Below are 22,193 nucleotides of genomic sequence, written 5' to 3' on the forward strand. Positions count from 1 at the left end.
ATGAGTGAATTCCATCTTGTGTAGTTATGTTCTCAGCTCCCCACTCGGTCTCATCCCCAAAATGGTAGGCATATTGAGTTGGCGACTCAGGTCACTCTCACCCATACAAATCAAAGAACGAGCCCTAACAGACAGGAGTCTATAACTCACTCAGGATTGAGATTGAGTTAGCTGGTCATCCAATTGAAATATACAACTTTTCCCGTGCCATCTTTGCTCCATTCTCTTCTTGACTCATTGAAGTAACATTATGAACAAATTTGGGTTAAAACTCTTTGTTGATTATTGTGCATTAACAAGCTTTTGAAGGTGCAGTGTGAAAGCCTCTTGAATCTTCTTGTCTTGCTTCTTGTAATTGCTCATTTGGTACATGTAATTGGTCACAAATGGATTCGTATCATCTACCGTGCTTTCTATAATTTCAGAAAAAATAGCGGTCATGCATCTTTGGAAGGTGGCGGGAGTGTTACAAAGATCGAACGACATGCTCTGGAATGCAAATGTCCCGTAGGGACACGTGAAAGTGGTATTTTCTTGGTTCTCCGGAGCTATTGTAATCTGGTTGTTGAAAGGATCAGATCCCGCAGTGGAAGTGCGCAAACGCATGTGCTTCGATCTTGTCTTAGAATTACAAGAAAGAAACGACACATAAGCATGAATTATAAGAAAGTTAGTGATACATACCTTTGAAGACACCTCTTCAATGTAGAAACCAATGCCACCACAAAGTCTTTCTCGCTATCCTCTGGATATTAAGAACTTGGTTTGTGGGAGCAGTCTTGTAATTGAAAGGGAAATTGAGAAATAGAGAGAGAGATTTTCTCGTTTAGAGTTTCGAAAACTGTATCAACCGACATTCGAGATCCAAAAGAAATTGGGGAACCTCCATTTTATAGGGAAGGGGAGTGAGAGGGAAGTCACCACTTTTCCACTCACTTCCCATGGTGGGAAGTGGGAATGGTGGAAAGTGGGAGGTTTCCTTCCATTTTCCATTTTCCATTTTCCTTTTTTTTCTTTTATTTTAATTAAAACAATTTTAATTAAATCTAATTTAATTAATTAAAATATATTAATTTAATTAAATTAAATCTAATTTAATTAAAAAAAATTAATATATCACATTAATTTAATTAATTTAATTTAATCATATTCAATTAAATTAATCAAATATATTAGAATCAATTTCTAATATCTATCTCTCATAATTTTGAATCCAATTCAAAATTAACTTTATATTATAATGTATCAACATACATTATATTAATTGCATCTCATACAATTAACCTTAATTCACTTTAACTAATTTTAACAATTCAAATTATTTTCAAGACTAACTGTTCTTAACTATCCTTTACGAGCTAGTAAGGAGACCTAATGGACCTACAGATCGGAATCTCCAACGATACGAGATTAATTGATTAAACTCATTAACTATATTAATCAACATTCGTTAACTGTCGGTCACTCCACTAAAGACCCACAGTTGTACTCTTCTCACCGTATAATGTTTTGTGTCCAAGGATTTTGACCATTAACAGTAAGTCAATCCTTCACGAGTGTTCGTAACCACAGCTAGGTCAAATTACCGTTTTACTCATGTGTTATATCTTGACCTTAAGTACCGCTGATCCTCTAATGAACAACCCGATTATGGTCCAACCAATAACCGGAAGTCCCTCTTGGGCCAATGAGAGGGTGGGGCCCCTTGTTCAAGTCCCGGAGTCAGCACTTAAGAGAACACTCATCTACTTACCCTAAAGTCGGGAAGGAGTGAATTTCATCTTGTATAATTATGTTCCCAGCTCCCCACTTGGTCTCGTCCCCAAAATGGTAGGCATATTGAGTCGGCGACTCGAGCCACTCTCACCTATACAAATCAAAGGACGAGGCCTAACAGGCAGGAGTCCATAACTTTCTGAAAAATTGAAATTTTGGGATTTTAAATTTGAAAAATTTTCTGTTTTATAAAATAAAACTTCCAAGAAATTTCCATAAAATGATTAACAATTTACTAATTTTTATAGGAAAAATCAGATCTGAAAACTGTATAGAAAACCTTTAAATCTTGGTAAAAACATATAAACTTTCATGTAAAAATCATAACAACAAACTATAATTTATAGGATACAAATAGGTAAACTTTCTGTGGCAAGTTGCTAATTCGTTTATAAAGGCTTTTACGGCTGAAGTGTTCGAGGGCCATCTAGAAAGTTTAGGCCTACGAGATATGTACAATATAGTATAGGAAAAGTGAGAGACTTGTAAAGGAAGAAATTATTTCAATGTTTTGAATTAATTTAATATTGAAAGTAAGTATTTGTTTTGCATTTTATTTGAAAGATATTTTGATTGATTTGATAGGGCTATCCGGATATGCCATGATTTTGTTTTGAGGAACGTTTTGCTTATTTGGGGTAGTAGCCTAATTTGGAATTGATGGATTTTTGTTCTGGCTTATTTGTGGGAAGACATTTTTGTGGTTTGGCATTCCTTGGGAATGAAGATTCATGTGTGTTATTCACTCGCATAGCCTCACACTTAAGTAACTTTGTTCTTGTCGATATTATTTCGACAACATTGTTCTGGTCGATATTATTTCGACAGCTCTATTCTGGTCGATATTAATTCGACAACTCTGGTAGAAGCTTCTAATTGATTGGTGTTACCGACAGGTAACCACATATGTTCTGTAGGCTACCCAAATAATGCAACATTCCACTGTGATTTTGAAAGTATGAATGAATGTAAGATTGTTTTGAATGTTTGAAGGATTTAGTTATTCAAAAGTTTGAAAGTTGTACCAAGTGTTTTAGAATGAACTTTGAAAGTTTTGATTGAAAGAAAGTTTGTTTTGAAGGATTTGAAGTTTGATCGAATTAAAGTTTGTTTTGAAAGAATGAAAGTTTGATTTGATTGACTGGAAATTTTATCTTATTTGAAGACTTTGTTTTCGAAAATCTAGTTTATTTTTGAAAGTTTTGAAAAATGTATTAAATATTTTTAAAGGACTTTAAAAGTTTTGATTTGTTCGTATTTTTGTTTACGAATGTTTGAAAGGAAAATGAATTTTGAAATTTGATATGGAAATTGCTTATTGAGTATTGTTGTACTCATTTTTTTTTCTGTTTTTCTAAATGTTTTCAGATGAAGGTTCAAGTGACTGCTCAGATAGTGATTGAGGAATAGCTTTCTGGCATGAGGAGTTGAAATCTTTAGTATTTTCCATTGTTTTTAGTATGAGAACTTAGTTAGTTCTAGTAATTATTCTTTGGCTTTATTATAGCGTAGGTTTTTTTTTTTTTTTTTGTCAAAGTTGGATTTGTCCTTATCTTTTGTCATAGTATCGTATTAAATAAAGAAGTTTATCCGTTAATTTAGTGTTTAGTTGTTTACGCTTCCGCATTTTGTCAGAATGACCGTATTGGAAAATACGGGTTGTTATAGAAGTGTTGTCCCTCCCTGCCAATAATCGGGGCATGATATTCTCTAGTGCAATGCAGTAGGCTCCATTTTATTGTCTGTTTGGCTGGAAAGGAACAATAGTTCCTTCTCGGAGCCCATCAAACTGAACAATCATCTTTGGGAGGATATAACAATCTTAGCTTCATCTTAGTCTTCTAAATCCTCCATTTTTTTAGCTTCATCTTAGTCTTCTAAATCCTCCTTCTTCTTTTTTTTTCTTTTTTAATTACAATATCTCTTCCATTTTGTTTAATTGGAGTGCTTTCATCTAGCTTCCTTGTTTTTTCCTTGTTTGGTATGTTTCTCACATAAAAAGACTATGCTTTAAAGAGTTCTCTATTTTTTTTTCTCTACACCATTTCAGCAAATGAGTTGCCAATGGTATCCATGAGTGTTGTAGTATATTATGGTAAAGAATCCTCGTAGCCTGGTTGCTCGAGTGCTACTTTCCTAATGAAAGCTTCATCAAAACAGCTTTGGGAACAATCCTTCGTTTGTTTGGCGTAGTATCCTATGGGGTCGTGATCTTTCAAAAAGAGATACCGGTGGAGGATTGGCTCGGGTCTTGGAGTGGATATCGTGGAAGATCCGTGGCTCCCAAGAATTGGAAACTTTCAGCCTACTTATGTGCACAGCTCCTTGTCTAATTCTAATGTTGCTTTGTTAATAAGGGAACCTGGGGTGTGGAATGAAGATGCCATCAAGAACTGTTTTCAGGAAGATGGAGTTGATTTGATCCTTAATACCCCAAAGTAGGAACAGAACAAAGGATGAGATCATTTGGGGACTCGACAAAAAAGCTCTTTTCAAGGTTAAAAGCGCCTACAGATTGGGTCAGATCAAATTACATGACCCTAATTCAGCTTCTTCTTCGAATGATGACATAATGAGCAGGTGGTGTGTAACGCCCCAGAACGTCCCACACACTTCTAGGTCACGTTAACTACCCACCTGTCTAAACTTAACTCCAAACACGAGATAACAACTCCCTGTGAAATAACCATATAAAATAAAGCTTCAACTCTCATCAATTTACCAATGAATCAACCCTATAGAATATCAATCAAACATCATCCGTGAACAACCCCACGAGGCAACTTCATTATTCCAACTAGGCAAACTCAATGAATGGAAGAAAACTAAAATAAACACCTATTCCGAAATAAAGTAGACAACGAGTGGGAACCTCCCAATTATTCAAATAAGAACAAGTAGTTTATTGACCAAACCATAAAGTCTTAACTATCTAAACCTAAGCTAAGCAAAAGTAACTACGCAGCCTATGGTCATCGCTCGTCATTTCTCCTCAGTTTCATCACCATGGTCGCCAACGAATCCTCCGCCTGAAACAATAATTGTAGAGGGGGGGTGAGTATATAAAATATACTCCGTAAGTAGCCCTCACCAACAACACACAAACATCATGCTCAAACAAAAATCATGAAACATTCATAGTCATGCTCTTCATCACATTATGCAATCAAACATAGACACGCTCTATAAGATCCGGTGATAACCACAACCATGGACAATTTAGCTACCAACCTCGAGGCTCCCTAACATCTCAAGCACCTCTACGCTTATCACAGCTATCCTAGCTTTCCAAAGCTAACTTTTTCGAGTAGAGTCGGCCCCTGACCATATTTACTCAGAGCCCCGACACTGCTGCATCGACCCTCGACCATTTTTACCCAAGGCCCCGATGACTTCATCATCTATCTGCCCTTGACCATTTTTACCCAAGGCCCCAACAGTTTTCCTTCCAAAAGACTCCTCGCATCGACCCTCGACCATTTTTACCCGAGGCCTCGACACTCATCTTTATCCAACGTTGGAGTGTCGACCCTCGACCGTTTTTACCCGAGGCATCGATACTCAATCAGTGACGTATCAGCCCCCGACCATTTATACCCGAGGCCCTGACACTCACCCATTCACTTTCCCCAAGAACCCAACGTTCCTTATCATAACCAACTCCACAACAACCCCTAGCCTGCAAACAGGGTCCGAAAATATTCTTCTATTACACCCACATCTCATAAGAAAATAATATGACTCAGACCAGCACGCTCGCATCATAAAAAAAAACATTTGTAAATGCTCAACCAGCATGCTCACATCATAAAGAAACATTTATATAAACTATACTAGCACGCCCACATCATAAGAAAACATAATCGCAATAATTCCATTTTAACAAGCATCCTTTGTAAACACACATCATCCCACAACAATTCTCAGCAGTTTAACAAGGCAAAATTCCACCATTATCACCGACGAATATTCAACACTACACCAAGAATACAGATTAACACAAACGAGAGTTACCTAACATAATAGCATATCAAAAACAATATTAAACATCACAAAACAGCACATTAGAAACCAACTAACACACATTAACGCACGCACACGCCCCTTGTCTACTTACACCCAACTGCGCCCCTAAGTTTTGCGTCGATCTCACACCTAGGCACTAAAACAGAAAAAAACAGCAAGTTACATATACGATTCAGCCTTCGAAATCAATTCTAAGAGGGTTCAAATGACTCATTACCACAAAATCGACTTCGTATAGGTGTGGGTAACTTAGATCTAGCTCGCCAAGGTGTGGGTAGCCTAAATCGGGCTTCGAACGGATGTGGGTAATCGCCAAACACCACAAACACTGCAGTTTACGTGTTACAGCAGGGGAAAAATACTCCAAATCCTCTTTCGACGCTTTTGAACGCTAAAACAACGTCTGGGTCATCCAAACTACGCTTCCACGGGTTGTGGATTATCACCGAAACTCCGAGACGCCGCCAAAAACACCCAAACACAGCCGCCACATCTCCAGTCCGCCGTTGCACTTGTGACCCGCCTGAGTTAGTAAACACAGAGCCACCGCCTGTGGCACCACCGTGAAGCTCTGTCCTTCGCAACTAGGCTCGGACCGTCGCTGTTGCTGCAGAATCGACGCGTCAACTACCGTTCAGGTCTTTGGTGTTCTCGACGTGCAACTGATCGAAGAAGCGAGGTTGTGCCACTGCTGCTGCTACGAATTTGGCAGCCGCTGGAACGTCGTGGGTCGTCGGCCGCCGCTGCTATGGAAACGTCGGGATAGACGAACGCCGCCGAGGATCGTCGAAGTGCTGCCGCAACACGGCGTTCACGGGTCTGCTCGAAGCCGCCGGAACAAGAAGAACCCGCCGTCGAGCCTGCCACCGCATGCAGTTGGGTCGCCGCTGGTATCGCTGGTTGCCGGAGGAAGAGAGGAAGAGAAGGGGGTTGGCGGCTAGGGCAAGGGGAGGAAGAAAGAGATGGAAACCTAGTGTGTTTTTTTTTTCTTTTTATTAATTTTCTTTTCCTTTGTTTTAAAACCAAACCAACCCAATAAAAGCCCAACATAACCAAGCCTAAGAGAAAAAGAAATTCATCCCAACTTAAGATAAAATCAATCACGCGGAACCCGATATATATAAATTTAAATAAAGTTTAATTTACAATTAAATGAAAATCTCCTGATTCGAGACTAGCTAACCTAAGGGACTCGGGCGTTACATGGTGGGAGAGATTACGGAAACTTCAAGTCCCCCCAAGATTTTGCTTTGCTGCTAGAAGATCATCCAAGATATCATCCCAACTGTAGAAAATCTTACCTCTAAAGGAATTATAACCAAAAAGGGATGTACTTTCTGCCGAGAGAGAGAAGAGCCAACCACTCATCTATTTTGGAATTGCAGGTTTGTTCGAGATCTTTGGACAATTTATTTAGATTTTAATTTTGGCTCGTTTAATTTGGACAGGTTAAAGTGGACGGCTATGGACTATTTGGACTGGATTTGGAGAGATTCGGATCAACTCGAAAGACAGACAGGACTCATTCTTCTATAGAGCATTTGGACGTACATAAATCAGATTGTCCACGGCTTGCATTCAGAAGCTTATGATTCTTATTGAAAGCAAATTAAAAGATTTCACAAAGAGTCTCGAAAGGAACCTAAGTATGGAGGAAAAGGAAATTAGTGGGCCCATCGGCTAGACTCCCCCGACGCATCTCCGATGGAAACTCAACTTCGACACTACTTGGGTGGATTCACTACATGCCGGAGGAATTGGGTGGGTGGTTCGTGACGGGATGGGCGTCTCATCTTCGCGAGCTGTCGTCATCTACAACAGAAATGGCCAATAAAAGCTCTGGAAACCTTTACAATTTTAGAAGGGCTCGAAGCGATGAATCGATCCTTTACCATTGATGTCGGAATCAAAATTCAGGTGGAATCAGATTGTTTGGAAGTTGTGAACATCATCAACAAATCTACCGTGGAGCTCATCGAAGTTCCTCTAATTGTTGAATATATGGAAGGAGGCGGAATCCATGCAATCGAAGAATTCAGGCACATTTCAAGGAAAGCAAACCAAGTCGCTCATGGCTTAGCGAGGAAAGCTTGCGAGGAGGGCTTCTCCTCTTCTGGGTCTTTGACATGCCCTGTGGCTCTCTGATTTGCTTAATGTTAACTCAGTTTAATTTCTCCATTTACTGTTCTACTTCAAAAAAAAAATATCATAATTAATTCTTTAAATTAAGAAGGTTAGAATTTGTTCCAATTCGTCATTAATACTTCGAATTAAAAAAATATAAGATTTTTTTAATATTACATCTAAATTAAAAAGTATTACTATAAAAAGCGGAAGAAGCCGAGCGACAAGAAAAATTCTCGCTGCTACCATCGTAGCAGCATGTATAAGAGCCGAAATAGGGGTCGTAGTACCTGCTGCCCACCCTTCCTCCTCTGCTTTGAGAACCGTGTGAACGGAGAGCGGGCAGAAGGGAAAGAGGTCCTCATACGGAGTCGCACACTTACTTGAGCTGTGCGTGAGTCTGGAGAATGGGTCGAGTAAACTCCTCCGAGGCCGGTTTTCAAATCAGAAGAGAGATTTTTCTTTTTTATCTATTTCTAATTTCAAATTTTCTTTATTTCCATCCAGAGAGTAGGAAGTTTCATAAACAGGTCTCTCACATGTGTACTTAAAAAAAATGTGGAGTTCAGTATGAGAGATTAGTGGAGGGAATCAAGATTTGAAGAATTTTGGATTTGTTGGATACTTTGGTAATGTTACAGGGGCAAAAAAATGAAAATAGGTAAAGAAAAATAAGTTATGGGCAGGTCACAAATAAGCGTTTTTAGGAAATGGTTCAAAAATCCAAATATAATATGAAAGTTTCACAAATCCAATTTCCCTTCGAATCTCTCACATGAGAACCAGGTGAGAGAAAATAGGGAAAAAATAAGAAAAAGTCCAACGAGAATTTTGGTTCGAAAATAATTTTTTGTGAGTTACTCAGAACCTTCCAAATGCGGACACGAATTTGCGATCTTCTTCTTCCAAATTTGCTCGCGTTTCTTTAATTGTTTTTAGTAGAAAGCTCTGATGTGCTAAATTTAGGAGGCTTTTAGAGGAAAGAAACCAGAGAATTATAAAATAAGATTTCATATTTGATTCAATTCCTTAATTTCCATACAAATATATCATCCTATTTATAATAGGATAATTCCTAATCATAATAGGAATAAAACATCTCAATCACGTACTCGTTTTACTAGCACGATAAGAACTAGTACTCATTTTTCTGGCACGATAAGATCACATACTCGTTTTTCTGGCACGAGAGACCACGAACTCCAACCGTGAACTTGTATTATTTTTCAAAGCTATTGTCATTGTGAACTTGTATAAGTAGAACTAACAAGGAAGTTTGAATCGAACCAAACTTAAATCTGGGCTAAACCAAATCGGCAAGTTGAACCGAATCGGACAAAAAACAACAGCAGACCACCAAATTGGCACTACAGCGAAGAACTCCCATGATTTGCCGACCATTAAAAAAGAAAACAAAGAACAGCAAAGGAGGAGAATCCCACAGAGCCTATTAGAGTTATGCACGACCGCAGTAGAGAGGATTAGTCACGAACGAAATCAACAACCACAAAACAATATCAAATAACGGTGGCCACAAAGAGCGAACGGCGGTGCAAAATGCGGGCAGGGCAGTGGTGACTAAACGGATGGACGCGAAAAACACCTGTCTCAAAAATCTTCTAGCAAATCAGTAGAAAATTGCAAATCAGCACCTTTTTTCCAAGCGGCAACCTCGGAAAAATGCTCTGATACCATGCTAAATTTAGGAGACTTTTAGGGGGAGAAGAAAGTAGAGAAGAAAGTAGAGAGAATTACAAAATAAGATTTCATATTTCATTCAATTCCTTAATCTCCATACAAATATATCATTCTATTGAGGGACATCGAGATTTGTTTCCTTCCCCAAATTAATAATCTTTTTTTTGATCTTTTTTTCAAACTAACAAATTTGAAAAAAAACATTAAAATTTAGTTATGAATCTTTCAATAATCATTTTTGAATTAACAGTGTTTTTTTTTTTTAAATATACCTATGGCTCTCCCTCTTTCATTCTTGCTTTTGTTTTTCTCTCTCTAATCCCAACAAATACTTGCAGCGTTTACTCTCGTAGTGTTCAGGGGGGAGTTCGACAACCTCTTGCAAAATCTAACGACTCTATTTTGCAGCAATAACGGACGACCTCCACTTGAATCCAAATCTTATGATGACACATACGATTAATAGTTGCAAACGACGGGTCAATGGAAAAGTAGAGATTGAGAAAAAAAAAAAAGTCAAAATAACAAGCAAGTGGAAAATAGGGAGAAGAAGAAAGAGTGAATCGAGAAATTATTTAGATTTCTTTTGAAAAAATAGAGAGACTGAAAAGGAGATGGAAATTGGAAAGAAGAAAGAATAATAGGAGGGAGTGAAGGAAGAGATGATTTTTCAAAAACCATTTTGAAATTCTAGGTATATTTCAAAGACAAAATAATATATATATATTTTTTAAAAACATATTTCTGTTTTTTATTTCACAATCTAATTTTTCTTTTTAATACTCACTTTTTTTCCTTTCTTATATTTCTATCTAAAAATTTCTCACTCCCTCTAAAATTTTCATATGTTTGAATATTTTTTATTATTGGTCTTTCTTTATCCAAAATTTTCATCTCTATATATTTTTGGTTAACTTTTTATATCTATATATTTTTATTTTTTTTATGACAGATTAATTTTATTTCTCCTTCTAAAAATTTAATATATTTCGAATTTTTTCTCTCTAAAATTTCGTCTTTCATAACTTTTCTTTATCTTCCTAATCTATTTTTTCATCTAAAAATTATATTTTATTTTCTCAGTTCAATTTTCTTTTAATATAATTTTTATTTATCTTTGTATTTATTTATTTTCTTTAAAATTTATATTTTGAAGGTTGTTTTTATTTCTAAAATTTTTTCCACTATAATTTTCTCTTTTTTTCTAATTTCATTTTTTAATCTTTAATGTCTTTTCCTCTCGACTTTACTTTTTTTTCTCTAAATTTTTTTTTTTTTGTCTTTTAACTTTTTTTTCACTAATTTTTTTCCTAAATTTTTTTTTATTTATCTGTTTAAAATTTATCTTCTAAAAGTTTATTTACATATATCTAAATTTGTATTTTCATGTCTCTACATGACAAAAATTTCTGCACGGTCGCACCCAAAATAGAAAATGCATGTCCCGAGTCCGGACCTCGTCCCCGATTCCATTTTTTAAATAATTAATATATATTATTACACTTTTTTATTTTTTTAATTCTAAAAATAATAATAAAAAAACAATTATAAAATCGATATTTTTTCTAGAGAACATCTGGTTACCAAACATGTTTGGTTTTTTCTATTTTTTAAAAATAAATTAACAAAAAAAAACATTGTCATCAATCATATATGGTTTTTTTTTAAAAAAAAATAAAAAACCAAAAATCAAAAACTAAAATCAGAGGAAAAAAAACCAGAACCAAAAACATAAATAGTTACAAAACCACCCGGATAATTTTCGTTTTCAGAAGGTAAAAATAAATTATGCCTTGGAGAAAAAACTACTCATTTTCCCTACTTTAGGGTTGAAGCTCAACTGTAAGGAAAAAACGTGCCAGCGAAGGTCTAATTCTCATTTCCTTTTCATTGCTCTAATCGTTTCATCTTGTTATTTAGTTTTGATGTTGATTTCAGTTCTTACACTTCTGTATTTCTCTTCGTAGATTTTGATCTAATGTATTCTTGGTTTCGATCTTCAGATGTTTTAACGTTTAGTTGACGAAATACAATGAGTAATCTCCTAAATTAGCTTGGATATGACTTTATTTGACAGTTATTATTTCATTTTTCCTTTGTGTATGTGTAATCGGAAGTAAAAGGCACGCATTCTTGATATCTGTTTGTAGTTCCTTACTAATATTTGTGAAAAAGAGAGAGAGGAAAATCGCTAAAATTACACTTCCATAGATTTTTTTCTGTTTAATATGTTTATTTTGAATTTTATAATACCATAGCTTTCTTTATTTCTTATTTTTTAAATTAGGGAGGCAATGTACATTGAAAGTGAATAAGATATTTGCAGTAGAGTTGTTATATTGCACAAATACTTATTTGTTCCCTCTGAAGTTTCGTGGTTTTTTTTTGGGTAAATTTCTTTCAGGTCGTCAAAAATGGCTTTTCTGTTGGAAAAATATTTACGTAGACTTGTGCTTTCGGCTCACATTTGCAACCTTCCATTGATTGTTGTGCAACACGGGTCCACTCATATGTTGAGCAACCTCTTGGTTTTCTGAAGAATGGAGACGAGGACAAGATATGTCAATTGAAGAAAGCATTGTATGGACTAAAGCAAGCACCAAAAGCCTGGTACAATCGTATTGATAGTTTTTTCCTAAAGAATGATTTCAAAAGATGTCCATATGAATATGCTGTCTACAACAAAGAAGACAAGAATGGTAATTTCTTGATCATTTGTTCATACATTGATGATTTGATATTTTCGGGAACTTCAACGATGATGCTTGAAGAGTTCAAAGAAAACATTAAGAAAGAATTTGAGATGACTGATACGGGACTTGCTTCATTACTTTCTTGGTATTCAAGTAAAGCAAAGTGATATTGGGATTAATATTTCCCAAAAGAAGTATGCATGGATAATGCCTATCTGCTAGTACTCCTACAAAGTAGGTTTGAAATTGAGCAAGCATGATGAAAGTGAAGATTTTGATGCCACCATCTATAGAAGTCTCGTTAGAAGTTTAATGTATTTAACTACAACTAGACCTGATCTTATGTTCTCAGTCAGTTTATCGGGTAGATTTATGGCATCACTAAAGAGAAGTCATTGGGAAGCTGGAAAAAGAGTTCTTCGATATGTTCATGGAACTATTAATCATGGAATTTAGTATAATAAGAACATTGATAATGTTCTTGTTGGATATAGTGATAGCAATTGGGGAGGAAATATTGAAGGTTATAAAAGTACTTCTGGATATGTGTTTAGTATTGGTTATGGAGCAGTTTCATGGGCATCAAAGAAGCAGGATCTTGTAGCGTTGTCAACAACCGAAGCTGAATACATCTCTTTATCCACAGCCAGTTGTCAAGCACTTTGGCTGAGAGAGGTGCTACATGAATTGAAGTGTCCTCAAGAAAAAGGGACCATCATGTTTTGTGATAATATCTCATCAATTGCTCTTTCGAAGAATCCAGTTTTTCATGGAAGGAGTAAACATATAAAGATCAAATATCATTTCATCAAAGAATAGATGCATAGCAAGACACAAGATCAAGTTGCAGATATATTTACAGAAGCATTGAAGACAGACTTGTTCTTGAAAATGAAGGAGAAGCTTGGAGTAATGGAAGTCTAGCTTAAGGGAGAATGTTAGAATTTAAGCTAGATTAATTTCCTATACACATACATGAATTGTTAGATAAATGTAAGTTAATGTATTGAGAGATACATGAATGGTATGTGCATGTATCTATATTTATTTTGTGTCTTTTAAATGTGTCTCTTGGATGTTATATAAAGGGGTCACTTCCCTCATTTGTAAGTAAGCAAGAAAGAAGCAAATTGAAGCATTTCAATCCAGAAAGAAAAGAGAACAATATTATTCTCTTGTTCTTGAGTTTCATAAGAGAACAAATTTCTTCTCTTCAAAGTTGGTGGGATTTAGAGTGATTTTTAGTGAAGGCTTATCAACGTTTCCAACATGTAGAGCATTAACCGTCCCTTTCTCAGATTTTCTACACGCGATTGCCTCTGAAAAATGCTTCACGCCCCGCACGAGCAGCCTCCATCATCACCTGTTCACATTGAGTGTAAAGGCAAACACTTGTTTTCCCATCCTGCTAAAACTAGAGTGAATTTTGTTGGCTGTTTTACTGGTGCGTTATGAGGGTGGGTTGTAGAAGAGAACAAAAAATAATGCACCGGCAAAGAGCAGACAAATTCAAATTTGATGACCATAATATTATCCGATAATGTTATTTTAATTATAATTAGATTTGAATTAGATTTACTTTATTATATTATTTGAATTAGATTTTCTATCATGATTAAAAATTATACAATACTATAAATTAGTTATTAGATTTGTATCAGAAATTCAATTAAATGAAATATTATACGTTATTTTGTTATATTTATTTTCTCCCCTCCCCTAAAAGTTAACAATGACAACATCTGATGATTAGTAATTCTTACCAGCGCATTGCATGCACTGAGAATAACTAAATGACGTAGACGTACACTAGTTCAGATAATATCTTTACCTCCGGCACATTTTCACTTAACTCAATCCTAGAAAATGGAGATGGAGCCATTTCAAGACAGACTGTCTGAAGCTCCCAAGCAATTTCATGAACAAACAAAGGAAACTTCACATTTAAACATATTTATACTGGAAGGCAGTTAGTTAAAAGTTACTAACTTACTGATTTTATTTTCTACGGCTGTAATTCTTTAAGAAGTAAGATATGTTGTAAATCTAACTCTTGTACCCCTATTAAATAGCTTAGAAAATAGAGAGATTTACAATGTACCACAAAAAAGGAGGTTTCAATAATATCAAGGCCGGCTAATTGCAACAATGGAGGTAGGCAAAATGCTGAACCGCTGTAAACAAGAGTGTTGATTATCTTCTATTTTTTTCTTTTCTCGCATCAGTTCTTCTTTTCATTAGTACTTGGAACTACTATCTGTGGAAGCTTGCTGGTTAAAGAGTGGGTCTGTACAAGGGAAAAAAAAGATCTTGATCTAACCACATTGGTATCAGAACTTGGAAGAAAGATCCATGGCAGTAGCTAGATATGAGATAGAGAAGTTTAATGGGACTGGAGATTTTAATCTCTGGACACAAAAAATCAGGGCGGAGAGCGCGTTAAAGGACCTGCAAAATTATCAAAGAAATTTAAGGAAGAACAAATCACTACAATGGAAGGAGCTACATATAGTTTGCTGATTTTGAATCTTGGGGATAGTGTTCTGAGACAGATCATTGATGAGACAACTGCTAATAAATTGTGGACAACACTGAATTCAATATACACAAAGAAGTATCTTCCCAATAAAATCTACATTGAACAAAAATTACACTTTCAAGATGAATTCAGCGAAGACAATTTCTGAAAATCTTGATGAATTCAAGAAACTCACCTTAGAGGATTAAAAGAACTGAACAAGCAAGATCTAATTTCAATGTCAACTCAACACCAACTCAAATTCTGTGAACACTACATTTATGGTAACTGATAAGGCCAAAAGAATAAAATTTCTGAAGGGACAAGATAATATAGTAGAGGAATTCTTGATTATGTGCATGCAGATCTCTGGGGCCAACAAGAGATTCATCACTAAATGGTGTCATGTATTTTCTATCTCCTGTGGATGACTATTCTAGAAGGAGATGGATCTATTTCTTGGAAACTAACGATCAGACAATAGAAAAATTCAAGGAATGGGTGGCATATGTTGAAAATCAAACTAATAGAAGACTTAAGTACCTAAGAACTGATAACGACTTAGAATTCCTTGGAGATCCCACTACTAGAAATTCGGTCTATTGTGACGTTTTTTTGGCGTCACAAAAAACTTTCGTAACGTTTTTAACGCCGTCACGTATACGTCCATCACGAAAGGTATACGAGATGTTTAAAAAACGTCACAAAAATTAACACACGTGACGTTTTATTAGCGTCATGAAAGACATGGACTTCCACGACGTTCATAAACCGTCATGAAAAATGATTTCGTGACGGTTATAGAATGTCACGGAAAGACATGGAATAGGGGAGGAGAGGTCACGTGACATCCTTTCGTGACGGTGTTTAAACGTCATGAAAAGTTTATTCCATGACGTTTGATAATAGTCCTAAAAAATATTTTGGTGACGGTTTAAAAACGTCACTAATGATTTTATTTTGTGACGATAAAAAGAGGGTCACTGAATATGTATTTAATTTTGATTGCAGATGTCGCGAAATATAAATATCATATTGTCAACTTGTCGATCGAACACGCAAATATATTAATTTACCATAACAAAGTTGAAATATATTAAACATGAACAAGGAAGCTAATATATTAATTTAGAATATACTAGTATTCTCAAATACAAATTACAGAATTACAGAATTAAACATATTCCGTACACACCAACCCCAACAACGATGCTCAGCCACCAATTAGTTGCATTCATAATTGTCGACATCTTTGGGATAAGAAAGACCTAATGAAAAAACAATACCCAAGTTAGATAAATGACGAACGAAAGATGGATAAGGTTAAGGAAAGTCACTTTCTAAAAAACATGTCTATGGTCGTGATATTTGCAAATAACATTCTTAAATAAACAAACTAAGAGCCTATCACAATAGTATTCTTTGCAAATACTATTCCAACGTTACAGAATTGATTAAACAAAAACCAACCTACGTACATATCTTCTATATCTTTAGTAATATCGTATAACGTAATACCCACATTACGTTGATCCAGGTTGTCTTGGACACTATGCATACAACAAGGCATGAATGTTGATGAGCATCCATTGCTTCCATGACTCTAACTCTATCACCCACTTCTATTGCTGTAAATCTACTACACACTTCCATTAATATCCTAATAGTTCCCAACTTGTGCACAAAATATATTCTCAATAGGATTATATTTTTACACAACAAAATTAAGTCAACAAACTTAACCATAATTAATTCAATTACCTCGATAGCAATGACATTGCGCAAGCTCAAACAAAAAAGTGTCAAAATTTCAACATGACCTCTACTATAACATCCTAAAATCATACCTGAAATATGATACAAATAACACATTTAAACATGATAGGTATAGAACCACCCGTCCCTCAATAAACTATAACATATTCAAACTCTTCTATACATGTAATACTATTGAAATGGGACCACCCATCCCTCCACAAACTACATTTAGCAAACATCCAACATTTCGACACATGTAACATAATAATTGTAATATAATGAGACCACACATCCCTCAACACAAACTATATTTAGCAACATCCAAAATTTCTAATTATAATGGGACCACCTATCCGTCCACAAAAACTGTATCCAGCAACATATCCAACATCTCTAGTATTTCAATTCTACTAAAACAAAAAGTAATCCAACTAGCTTAACATCAAATAAACAAAACCCGTAAGTAAGTCTACGCAAATCTTCCAACAAAAGTTCTCCATTCAGTTCGAACCTGTCAATTTCTTCTTGGTGATACGCGCTTTTTGTGTTTAACTACAAAGATAGAGAAAGATAATACTAGCATAAGAACCAAGTTGACATAAACACATAAAGATAGATCATTATACATATAAGTTCACTCATGGGGTACTAGAATTTTACACTATTTCTCGTAAATACTCCTACACATAGTACTTGCACAATATTATCGGTTATGAATAAAATAAACACAATACATAAGTAAAAACAATATAAATAAATTATCAACTTACTTGTGTTATAAAGGGACGAGTGCTATAGAAAGAACATAATTGGAATAAGGTTTATATAAAACTATGAGTCATTAAGTTAAACGTTTTAACTTCAAAGACTGATGCAAGATGATAGTTGGAATAAGAAAAAGGCAAAACAAACAAATAACGAGCTCATGAACCACAAATAATCCATATATCAAAATAGAACATATTCAGTTCAAATATTCCATAAATACTTTCAAAATAAAAAAAAATACTCATACAAGTTCAGAATATAAACAATTCAAAATAACTTAGAAGAAAAATTCTTTGCAACTCTTTCTTTTGAAGAAAAATTAAAACTTTACCATTGAAGGATCTTAATATTAACTAACTAAAAAACTATGGAGCATCATTCAAATTTTAACAAACTTTTATCTAAAAATCAAATAAGTAAAATGAACTTGAACAAATGAATAACTACAAAAGGGAGGAACGAACATACGAATTTAGGGAACTCGACTTAGATAGCATAGAATATGTAATCTTTGCTTGTTTGCATACCTAGGACATCAAAGGAATGAAAGTCGGTGTTATAGAAAAGAAAAAATCCAAAGTAAGCTAAATATTACTTGAAATCATTCTCACTCAGGTCTGCACTCACCATTACACACGAAAAGTCTCAGTTACAAAGTAAATTCAAACTAATGTTACCAAATGGACTTAATCAGCTTCACCTTTATCATTAGGATCTTCGTGCCATTTTCCAGAGGTGTAGTTCCATTCTCTTGCTAAACTTTCGTCTTTCTTCCTGTCAGATTGAATCCACCTACTCTCCCATCCATCTTTAATATTACCAACAAACATAGCTAATAAAAGGCAAAGCAAGGTTTCTGTATTTACAGTTAAAACAAAATGTGTCAAAGTAGAACTTCATTTTTCAATCTGTCGTGTTTAAAGGCAAAGCAAAGCAAAATGTTTAAAAGAGCTTCATTTTTCATTTTTCACTTCCTCCATTGCTTGATTGCAGCTCATTAGGTAATCCCAATAAATACTCTGGTAGAAGTCAAACCACTTCAGCAAAGAGATAGTATTATTAAAATTATATCTTGATGAGTTTGATTAATCCCAAGAAATATTCTTGTGGAAGTCCAATCTCTTCACCAATTAATAAGAGGTCACTAACCCATTGAAACATATACAATCAATAATGGGTAATTAATTAGTTTAAATGGTCTAGTTTAAGAATAGCAAAAAGCAAGTGTCGCAATTCAGCCTCTTTTCTTAGTTCATTTGCAATATTAAATAAGCAGTAATCTTATTTAATTTAAGCATTTGGGAAAACCATACTTGATCAGTCTAACTAGTCAAAACCTTCTTACCTAAATTTGAAGGAGTTCAACATGACATCTTGTCCAACATCTACTTGTAAAGTGCTAAATTATGCACAAAATATAGCAGAGAAAGATTAGTAGTCCTTTGTTCTATTTTAAACACTAATCACCAAACTGATATGCTGCCTGAAGCCCCAATATCAATGTCAACATTTGATCAAGGACCCCAATTATGGTATGGACATTTTTCCCCTTAGAGATCATAGCAACAACTACTTTATTATTTTTTTTTCCATTTTCATTACTACTAGTTAATAAGCAAGAAAGCAATAAGCCAATCATTGAAATGGCTCTTAGAGTTGTACCACTGATTAAAAGTTAAAACACACGAGGTCTCCTCTCTCAAAAGAAAAGCCTCTTCCAATCAACACAAAAGAGGGGGAGGTGCCCCAAAAGGCATGAAAAAAGCAAAAGACATGGTCCACTCATTGACACGTCTTAGACAAAAGACAATTACTAGGGCAGAATAGTGAGAGGCAGAGTGATTTTGGAGCCTTCTTCTCCTCTGCTTTGGAAGATTTTAACACTAAATTTTGCAACATGGTTCCCTTCTCTTTTTTGAAGATTCGAAACAACCTAAAAAAAAGACCCAGCATGTACGATTTCAAGAAATTTTCAAAAGTGTTTGAATGATTTTAACACTCTTGTCATAATCAATAGCTCTCAAGTTAGCACCATGAAATTTTCAAAAGACAAAAATCTAAGTAGATACGACAAACATTGACGAATTATTTTCAATTTCAACCAAGAAAAGAAAAAAAAAACAACAATTTTGAGGACATTTTAAAGGTAAAAGATTTTTAACCTAGTTAATGTATAAATACTAGCTTCGGTTGGACCGACACGAGTCCTCGCATCATTAACATTCCATCCTGTTATATGTAAAGCAATGGCCAATTGATCATTTTAAGTCATTACCTTCATCCCAGCAAATCATCATTCATCCATTAGCTCCACTGCCGTCGCCATTCAGACCCACCATTCAGATCTGCCGCCGTATGTTGTCCGCGAGTCACTCGGCCATTCGTATTTGCCAGTGCTCGAGGTTGAATCGCGCTTTGCTGTTCAGATCTAGAGATTCGGAGAATCATCATTTAGATCTGGAGATTCGTTTCTGCTCGAGTTTGCTTTGTTGTCATCTTCTATGAGGGATCTCTTGGTGACGAGGAATCTTGGAGAGGGAGGGTCATGAGAGATGGAGAAGGCGGGGGAAGGGTTTCGACTCTTCGGGGAAGAAGTGAAATTGGATTTCAGGGAATTTTGGGAGGGAAAACAATTATTTATTTATTTTTATATATATTATACTTTTTTTTTCTTTTACGGGAGGGAGAGAAACGTTTGGACTTAATAAATAAATAAATATATATATATATATCTATATATATATTTCTTTTTTTTTTTTTTTTTTTTGGAGAAAGAGAGATATTAATAGGATTTTTTTTTCATCTTATCTTTCCCTTCTCACTAATTTATGAACCAATTTTAATTACTTTCTAACTTTTAAGAATGATTTAGAATTTTAAAATTTATAGACAAAATCAAAAAAGAAAAAAAAATGAATCCAATTAATTTCTAATGCCTAATTAAATACTCAAGAAAAAGAAAATACCAACTTTTGTATTTTGAAATAATATAGCATTCAAAATGGTAGATTAACTTTTAAAAATTTTGAAATTTAAATAAAAAACTATTTCCCAAAATTCAAAAATTTAATTTACCCAACAGACAAAAACTAAAATTAAAACTAAAAACTTAAACTTTAAGGTTTCTAAACAAGAAAAATTTAAATTTAAATTCACTTGTGAAAATTTCAAAAACATTAATTAAAAGTTGAATTAGTCTAACTTTGAACACAAGAGACATTATTCGAGACCCATTCAAGCTTAGCAAACTATAAAATCTCATAATAATCACATAACATGAAAATTCCATAAAATTTTGAAATAAATATACAAATAGAGAGTTTTGCAAACTAAAAAGGAAGGAAAAATTTGTGATCATGGAAGCTTCCACGAGTGTGTGAAACCTTACATGACATTTTTAAGATTCATGTAAATTTTATGATCTTTCCTGACGCTAAAAAATCATTATAAAGTACAAAAAATCCTTTATATGTAAGTATGGCAATCTGAAGTCCTTTGCACCCAAAAATGGTCAACACCTTTCGTGACGTTTATTAAACGTCATGGGAAACGTATTTATTTTGGATATTTCGTGAGGGTTAGAGAAACGTTACGAAAAGTAAAAAATTTGGAACATTTCCCGCAAAAAACGTGCCTTAACCTTTCGTGACGTTTTTTAAACGTCACGAAAAACCAAAATATTGACGACCATTTCGTGACGGTTAGAGAAACGTCACGAGAAGTCAAAAACTCGGAACACTCCGTCATTTCCCGCCAAAAACGCGCTTCACCTTTTTGTGACGTTTAGAAAACGTCACGAAAAACCAACTTTTTGCCGACCATTTCGTGACGGTTAAAAAACATCACGAAAGGTAAAAAAATCCTGAAATCTCATTTTTTTCCCTCCAAAAATGCGTTTTTTACCTTTCGTGACGTTTTTAATAATCTTCAACAGTATTTTACTGTTCATGAGCGTCACAAAAACTTAAAATTCTAGTAGTGTCCTCTCAATAAATTTTGTAGAAACCGTGGAATTACAAGGCATAAGTCTATGAAAAATACTCCTCAACAAAATGAGGTGGTCGAACGTATGATGGAAAGAGTAAGGTGTATGTTGTCAGAAGCAAACTTACCAACTAGTTATCAGCAGAGGCAGTCGCTACAACTATCTACCTAGCCTAGATCACTTGGAAGTTTTTGGTTCTACAGGGTATGTTCACATAAACCAAAGAAAAACGACACCTAGAGCCATAAAGTGCATGTTTCTTGGTTATCTAGAAGGAACTAAAGGCTTTAAAATGTAGAATAAATAAGCTAGAAAGTGCATAATCAATAGGGATATGATATTCAGAGAAAATTAAATGTTTATGAAGGATAAAGAACAAAGAGAAGTCTTTGAAGCATTAAAACAACCATAGGAAATGAGCGCAAGGTCTCACGTGGAGTTATCAACACAAAGGCATCTCAAGAACAGGCTTAGATCATGATGGAGCAGAAACTGATCAAAGTGAAACTCGGGTTGAATATCGAGCTACTGAGGCTACTGATCAATCCGAGAGTTTGGCTGATTACAATCAAACAAGAGATCGTGTAAGGAGGGTAATAAGTCCTCCTAGTAGATATATACAAGTTGATGTAATATCCTATGCTTTAAACACGGTAGCGGAGACATGCGAAGATGATCCTAAGACTTATGAAGAAGCAGTCACTACAATAAATTGGACCTTTAATAACGGGCATTGCCCGTCATTGAAATGAAACGATGACGGTCACTCTATTCAAGTGTCTTTGTTTCTTTTCAATGACGGACAATTTTAATGACGGTCTTTGCCCGTCATGAAAAGTTTTATTTT

At 34.8% G+C, this 22,193-nt stretch overlaps 1 long non-coding RNA gene across 5 annotated transcripts; it reads right to left on the reverse strand.

Moving 5' to 3' along the window:
- Positions 1-15,931: 15,931 nt before the first annotated feature.
- Positions 15,932-20,020, reverse strand: LOC111024838 (uncharacterized). Of its 5 annotated transcripts, none has more exons than XR_015789905.1 (5): positions 19,637-20,015; positions 18,062-18,217; positions 17,830-17,888; positions 16,358-17,145; positions 15,932-16,103 (listed from the first exon to the last, which is right to left on the reverse strand). It is a non-coding gene; the product is annotated as an uncharacterized LOC111024838 (long non-coding RNA). The 5 variants fall into 5 exon arrangements; XR_015789907.1 differs by having other exon boundaries at positions 16,597-17,145; positions 19,637-20,014; XR_015789906.1 differs by having other exon boundaries at positions 17,105-17,145; positions 19,637-20,008.
- Positions 20,021-22,193: the final 2,173 nt, after the last annotated feature.

The sequence above is a fragment of the Momordica charantia genome, assembly GCF_013281855.1.
Source record: "Momordica charantia cultivar OHB3-1 chromosome 3 unlocalized genomic scaffold, Mcharantia_2.0 BLBB01000003.1, whole genome shotgun sequence".
NCBI classification, from domain to species: domain Eukaryota; kingdom Viridiplantae; phylum Streptophyta; class Magnoliopsida; order Cucurbitales; family Cucurbitaceae; genus Momordica; species Momordica charantia.